Consider the following 7,945-nt stretch of genomic DNA (forward strand, 5'->3'; position numbering starts at 1 on the left):
CCCGCTTCCACCTCGAGGGAGGCCCTCCCCCCCCAGTATACACGAAGCTCCCAACCCCCTCTCAGAGGAATGCCTAAAAAAGTATACAAGCAGCTCCTAACACCCCCCCCCCCCCCAAAGAGGCAGTCCCCAAAGGTGTACAAGCAATCCCTCAAATCCCTTAGGTGTACAAGCAGGCCCTTCAAATCCCTTAGCCCCTGCGCCAGCTTTATTGATGGCAGAACAGTGCTCGGTTTGAACACGGAGAGGGAAAGCGAGGGGAAGGTGGCCGAAGCCGGCCGCAGTCTCTGAGCTCTCCTCCTCCTGATTGTTTTCTCTCAAAGCCATTTCTGTCTGTGTGCGGGCACCCGGAGCCGGCAGAAGTCCCCGTGAAGTCCTTCGGCAGGACGGAGGGCTGCGTGGGCTCCAGTGAGAGAGGGAGTTAGGAGAATCTTATCAAGTAGAGATAGAGCGCTGACGGCGTTAAACTAGGATGCTACTTAGCGTCTTTGCTAACTATGGTGCATTGTGCCAATTAACTAAAGCAAGAAGCCTTGGGCCCCTTACCAAGGTCAGTCTCCTAATAAGAGAGTGAGCCTGTCTTAAGAAACTGGGAGAAACTGGTCCTGCAGATGGACAAGAGCCAAGGAGCAACTGAGTCTGTGCAAAGACAAGAGGTCAACTAGCGGTGACGAGGAAGAGTCATCAATCTTCATGCCCACGACCTCCCGTGCTGCCCAGCGCTGAATAAACATACCTACTTTACAATCTCACTGATTGTGGAGTCCCTTTTCCGCAAGTCACTAGCAGCGGTTTCTTCCGCAGAGGTTTTCCCAGAGCCGCTTCAAAGCTTCCCTCGCGGAGCTGGGGCGTCGCAGGGGGTCGTCAAAGCACGCACACACACACACACACACACACACACACACACACACACACAGGCGTTGTTGTCCAAACAGAAAGTATTTACAACAAATTCGATAAGCGGTTTTCCTCTGCCAGCAGCAAATGCCTGAGGGCCCCTACAGCTTCACAAATCATAGCACAAAGAGCCTAAAGTTCCTCTAAAATTTAGGGAAATGATTCAAAATAGATCTGCTAGGGGAAAACGATCACTGGCGGCAGGGTACACAATACACGCGAGTCTCAGCTCTCCTCCGCAGGGTCATTGCCCACGCCCAAGTGCGACGCTGATGGCACCCGAACATTTGCTGTAGCAGGCAGCAGAGCCAGCAGCTCAGGGGAGCAATTTTAAAAACCAGGAGGCACTTAAACCAACCCTTAATTGACCCAGTTACTGCAGGAGAGTCCCGACTACTCGCCCTGGAGTCCTACTGTCACCAGCAAAAAGCACCAACCAAAGCTTGGGGGAACTTTGGTACAGCACAAGAGAAGGGAGTGGGGGTAGCGTAGCCGTATCGCAGAGCTGCTGCTTTTCACACCATTTTATCATCCCTGATAATTGAAAGTAAGGCCGGGTGGGCTGACCCCACCACCACCACTCCTGGCAGCATGTTTGGTCCACAACGCTAGAATAATTATTTTGCTCCCTCCCGTCCCTACAGCTTCATCATCTGAAAAGATTACAGTCAAAACAATGGCATACACAAATAAAAGTCAAGAGTTGACATAGTAACTCCGGGATTTGGGTATCAACTGTCCGAGAAATCAGAACACCCAGGCTTCACAATGTGCCCAACATCGAGCTGTGCCAAGGGGGGGCGGAAGGAAGAAGCTTTCCGTTTAAGCCTTCAGAGCATCGCTCCATCACTACGTCAATTCACAGCCACCACAGCGTGCCGATGGACATCTTTCTGTGCCAAAAGAAACAAGTGTTTTTTCCTCTTGATATCAAAGGTAGCCACCTATACTTACGGAACTATGCACAAGACCTTAACTCTGACCAGCAGGAAAACTTAGGACAACTGAGTGCAGATCCTGCCAATTTCTACCAGTTCCAACTGTGCTTTAAGTCTCATTGCAAAGCCTCAGTTAGAAAAAGGATCACCTCAGGGTATCCAACAAGAAGAAGAGTTGTTTTTTTTTGGTTTTTTTTTTTTTTTTTTTTTTTTTTTTTTTTTTTTTTAATATACCATAGGACTATGCAGTTCAATCATCAATCATCTTGGAAAGCTCAAGGAGGAGGTCATCCTCATCCTTCCCTGGGTCCAAGTCGAGCTCGGCTTCCAGTATGCCGTCTGAGAGTTCCCAAAGTAGCATCTCTAAATCCTCGTCCACAGATACGGGCGCGTTGCCTGTGGAACTCAGCCGGCGTGTCCTTGCTTCTTCTAGCTGGGAAGAAGCTGAAGTCGAGCTTGAGAACTCCATTGGCTCCACGGATTCTGCCTGGCTTCCAAGATGTGCTTGAGGTCTTGGCAGAGCAAGGAAGAGAACAATCAGTATATGCCATTTCTTAACGGGAAATCCCTTTTCTGCAAACCGGCTCTTAAAACCGTAGCCAACCCCTCCTGCACTTCAATCTTACCCAGGGATTGTTATTCAATTAACCCAGGGCTACATTTAGAGCCCAATATATTAGCAGGTACATTTTTCAGTTTGGGGGTTTCTCTGTGAAGCCAGAGCACCCGGAGTCTAGCAAAGATGGGAAACCAACATGGCCTCCCGGAAGCCCAGTGTCCGAGAACTACATCTCCCGGCATGCTCTGGGAAAACAATATGGACTCCCGGAAACCCGGTGGCCAAGAACTACATTTCCCAGCACCCCTCAGAAAATTGAGCCTCGCACCTTGCCGTAGGACGCCATTTTTTGCTCTGTTACATTACCGGTTTCGTGTTTATGGAGGGTTTTCCCGCCGTTTTGGGGGGTTTCCCCTCAATTTCGGGTTTTCAGCTCTCCATTTCAGAGTTCTTCCCCGCAATTTTGGGGTTCCTTCCCCTAATTTGGTGCTTCGCCCCCCCCCACTTTTGGGGTTCCCCCTCCATTTTGGGGATTCCCCCCAATTCCAAGCCCCCCACAATTTTGGAGGCCCCCACCATCCTTTCTTGGCCTGCCACCCTAATATTAAGGTTCATTCCCCCAACGCTGGGGTTCTCACCACATGTTTGAGGTTCCTTCCCTTAATTTGGGGCTTAGCTCCCCGGGATCTGGGGCTTTAACCCCAATTTTGGGGGTCCCCCCCAAGTTTGGGGATTCCTCCCCAGGTCTGGGGGGGGTCCACATTCAATTCTGGAATTTCACACTTCCATTTAAGTCTTCTTCCCCCCAATTTGGGGGTTCACCCACCCAATTTTGGGGGTTCCTCCCCTAATTTGGGGGGACCCGACCAATTTTGGGGGTCCCCCCCAATTGTAGAGTCCCCCACCCTCCTTTTTTGGGTTCCCCCCTAATATTAAAGAGTTCTTCTGCCCAATTTTGGGGGACCCCACAATTTGGCCGTTCCTTCCCCTAACTTTGGGCTTCAACCCTTCGATTTTGGGGGGGGCTCCCCCCCTCTTATTTTGGCCTTCCGCCCTAATATTAGGCCTAACCCCTAAGAACCTTGACCCCTAAGCCTATGGCAACCACGGATCTAACCCTAACCCCTACCCCAACAAACCCTAGAAACCCTAACCCTAAAAACCCTTGCAGCCCTAACCCGATAAAATTTACCACACTAAACCCCTGAAGACTGTTCTGGGGGGTCCACATTCAATTCTGGAATTTCACACTTCCATTTAAGTCTTCTTCCCCCCAATTTGGGGGTTCTCCCACCCAATTTTGGGGGTTCCTCCCCTAATTTGGGGGGGACACAACCGATTTTAGAGTCCCCCACCCTCCTTTTTTGGGTTCCCCCCTAATATTAAAAGTTCTTCCGCCCAATTTTGGGGGACCCCACAATTTTGACGTTCCTTCCCCTAACTTGGGGCTTCAACCCTTCAATTTTGGGGGGGGCTCCCACCCTCTTATTTTGGCCTTCCGCCCTAATATTAGGCCTAACCCCTAAGAACCTTGACCCCTAAGCCTATGGCAACCACGGATCTAACCCTAACCCCTACCCCAACAAACCCTAGAAACCCTAACCCTAAAAACCCTTACAGCCCTAACCCGATAAAATTTACCACACTAAACCCCTGAAGACTGTTCTGGGGGGTCCACATTCAATTCTGGAATTTCACACTTCCATTTAAGTGTTCTGCCCCCCCAATATGGGGGTTCGCCCACCCAATTTTGGGGGTTCCTCCCCTAATTGGGGGGGACACAACCAATTTTGGGGGGGACACAACCAATTTGGGGGGGACACAACCAATTTGGGGGGGTCCCCCCAATTTTAGAGTCCTCCACCCTCCTTTTTTGGGTTTCCCCCAATATTAAGAGCTCTTCCGCCCAATTTTGGGGGACCCCACAATTTTGACATTTCTTCCCCTAAATTGGGGCTTCGACCCTTCAATTTTGGGGGGGGCTCCCCCCTTAGTTTGGCCTTCCACCCTAATATTGGGCCTTACCCCTAAGAACCCTGACCCCTAACACTACGGCTCCCACGGATCTAACCCTAACCCCTACCCCAAAAAACCCTAGAAACCCTAACCCTAAAAACCCTTACAGTCCTAACCCGATAAAATTTACCACACTAGACCTACGCCTAAAAGCCCTAACCCTAAAAATTAAGACCCTCTAAACCCTAACCCAAAACGTAAAGATTCTCAAAGCCCTAACGCTGGAGACCCTAACCTTAAAAAAAAAAAAATAAGACCTTAAAACCCTAACCCTAAATACCTGACCATAACTAAAACCCTAAGACCCTAACCCTAAAAACCCTATCAACACTAAAACCACAAAATACTTTAAAACCTTAACACACTAACCCCCAAACCCTAACCCTTATAACTCCAACCCTAACAACCTTAAAATCCTAACCCTAAACCCTGGAAACCCTAACCCTGAAACCCAACCCTAGTGCCTTAGCCCTGAAACCTTAAAACCCTAACACCTTATTAGAAACACTCTGTAACCAATACCATAGGCTCAGGCAAGTATCTCAGTGAGGTAGCATTTTTATTCACGATTGCAATGGCAGGCGTCCCACAAGCCACCTACTAGTTCCATAACACAGTTTATATAATTTTTTTTTTCCTCTCGGTGACCAGGACCCTCCCCAGTTTCCCCATTGACTGGGTAATCCATGTTCACAATCTATCCAGTGCTTCACAGAAAATACACAGCTGCTGGCCTGTTACTAGTCAATTTTATTTTTTTTCTTGACTGTTTTCCTCTTTGAGGTGGTAATGTTTCTTACACCGTGATTTCCACCCAATTGCTCTAAGGATTCTGGTTGTCTGCATTTTACAAGGTTGTCTGTTAAGCTTTCTTATCACTGCAAGCATATATCAATACCACCTTCCTTCCCTCTAAACGATGTAACTCTGTGCAAAAACATTTTTATTCCCACAACCTTGATCCCCTTACCCTAAAATCCTTATTCTCTTTAACCCTAACAACTCTAACCACAACCCTAACCCTTCATATCAACCCCCCGACGCTAATGACACTGACTAATGATCCAAACCCCAAACCCCAGGCAACCAACAAAGAAACAGACACAAAGCTGAAAACTACAAAAAAGGCAAAACCCTGGATACAGACCCCAAATCACAAACACGCTACCAAAATGCTACAGAAAAGCCCCAGACGCAGGCCCCAAGCACTACAGCTAGGCCCCAGAAGCTCTAGACACATCCCAAAGCCAAAATGCGATCCCCAAACACTACAGAAAAGCCCCCAAACACCAGACACAGGCTGCAGAAGTCTACAAGCGGGCCCCAGCCACACCCGGATGCAGACCCCAACTGTCCACAAGCAGCTCCCAACCCACCCCCCCCATGAACTGGACCCCCCCCCCCCCACCACCCAGATGCATGCCCCAGGCCCCAGGCCTCAGCCCCAGCCCCCACACCCCAGACTCAGGCCCCAAAGGTGTACAACCAGCTCCCAACTGCCCCCCTCAAAGGGAGGCCCCAAAGCCTGCCAGAGGACCCTAGAGCGTACAAGCAGCTCCCAACCCCCCCGGCACAGGCCCCAACCCCCCCCCGGACACAGGCCCCAAAGGTGTACAAGCAACTCCCCATCCTCCCCAGAGGCACGCCCCAAAGGTGTACAAACAGCCCCAACCCCCCAAGACCCAGACCCCGACAGCGTAGAAGCAGCTCCCAACCCCATGCCCCCAAGGCACATGCCTCAACCCCTCCCCCAAGGCAGGCCCTAACAGTGTACAAGCAGCTCCCACCCCCCCCCCAGACGCAGGCCCCAAAGGTGTACAAGCAGGCCCCTACAGTATACAAGCAGCTCACAACCACCCCCCCAAAGGCAGGCCCCAACCCCCTCCAGATGCAAGCCCGAAAGGTTAAAACCAGCTCCAACCCCCCAACCCCCCCCGCCCCGCGCAGACGCAGGCCCCAAAGGTGTACAAGCAGTTCCCAACCCCTCCAAGGCAGGCCCCAAAAGTGTACAGGCAGGCCCCTACAGTGTAGAAACGCTCCAACCCCCCCCGCTTCCACCTCGAGGGAGGCCCTCCCCCCCCAGTATACACGAAGCTCCCAACCCCCTCTCAGAGGAATGCCTAAAAAAGTATACAAGCAGCTCCTAACACCCCCCCCCCCCCAAAGAGGCAGTCCCCAAAGGTGTACAAGCAATCCCTCAAATCCCTTAGGTGTACAAGCAGGCCCTTCAAATCCCTTAGCCCCTGCGCCAGCTTTATTGATGGCAGAACAGTGCTCGGTTTGAACACGGAGAGGGAAAGCGAGGGGAAGGTGGCCGAAGCCGGCCGCAGTCTCTGAGCTCTCCTCCTCCTGATTGTTTTCTCTCAAAGCCATTTCTGTCTGTGTGCGGGCACCCGGAGCCGGCAGAAGTCCCCGTGAAGTCCTTCGGCAGGACGGAGGGCTGCGTGGGCTCCAGTGAGAGAGGGAGTTAGGAGAATCTTATCAAGTAGAGATAGAGCGCTGACGGCGTTAAACTAGGATGCTACTTAGCGTCTTTGCTAACTATGGTGCATTGTGCCAATTAACTAAAGCAAGAAGCCTTGGGCCCCTTACCAAGGTCAGTCTCCTAATAAGAGAGTGAGCCTGTCTTAAGAAACTGGGAGAAACTGGTCCTGCAGATGGACAAGAGCCAAGGAGCAACTGAGTCTGTGCAAAGACAAGAGGTCAACTAGCGGTGACGAGGAAGAGTCATCAATCTTCATGCCCACGACCTCCCGTGCTGCCCAGCGCTGAATAAACATACCTACTTTACAATCTCACTGATTGTGGAGTCCCTTTTCCGCAAGTCACTAGCAGCGGTTTCTTCCGCAGAGGTTTTCCCAGAGCCGCTTCAAAGCTTCCCTCGCGGAGCTGGGGCGTCGCAGGGGGTCGTCAAAGCACGCACACACACACACACACACACACACACACACACACACACAGGCGTTGTTGTCCAAACAGAAAGTATTTACAACAAATTCGATAAGCGGTTTTCCTCTGCCAGCAGCAAATGCCTGAGGGCCCCTACAGCTTCACAAATCATAGCACAAAGAGCCTAAAGTTCCTCTAAAATTTAGGGAAATGATTCAAAATAGATCTGCTAGGGGAAAACGATCACTGGCGGCAGGGTACACAATACACGCGAGTCTCAGCTCTCCTCCGCAGGGTCATTGCCCACGCCCAAGTGCGACGCTGATGGCACCCGAACATTTGCTGTAGCAGGCAGCAGAGCCAGCAGCTCAGGGGAGCAATTTTAAAAACCAGGAGGCACTTAAACCAACCCTTAATTGACCCAGTTACTGCAGGAGAGTCCCGACTACTCGCCCTGGAGTCCTACTGTCACCAGCAAAAAGCACCAACCAAAGCTTGGGGGAACTTTGGTACAGCACAAGAGAAGGGAGTGGGGGTAGCGTAGCCGTATCGCAGAGCTGCTGCTTTTCACACCATTTTATCATCCCTGATAATTGAAAGTAAGGCCGGGTGGGCTGACCCCACCACCACCACTCCTGGCAGCATG

At 51.2% G+C, this 7,945-nt stretch overlaps 1 long non-coding RNA gene across 1 annotated transcript; it reads right to left on the reverse strand.

Annotated features, from left to right (window-relative positions):
* Positions 1 to 1,491: 1,491 nt before the first annotated feature.
* Positions 1,492 to 2,892, reverse strand: LOC310891699. Its single transcript, XR_014577684.1, has 2 exons — positions 2,462 to 2,892; positions 1,492 to 2,347 (listed from the first exon to the last, which is right to left on the reverse strand). It is a non-coding gene; the product is annotated as an uncharacterized lncRNA (long non-coding RNA).
* Positions 2,893 to 7,945: the final 5,053 nt, after the last annotated feature.

Source organism: Anser anser (assembly GCF_964211835.1).
Source record: "Anser anser genome assembly, contig: HAP1_SCAFFOLD_163, whole genome shotgun sequence".
NCBI lineage: Eukaryota > Metazoa > Chordata > Aves > Anseriformes > Anatidae > Anser > Anser anser.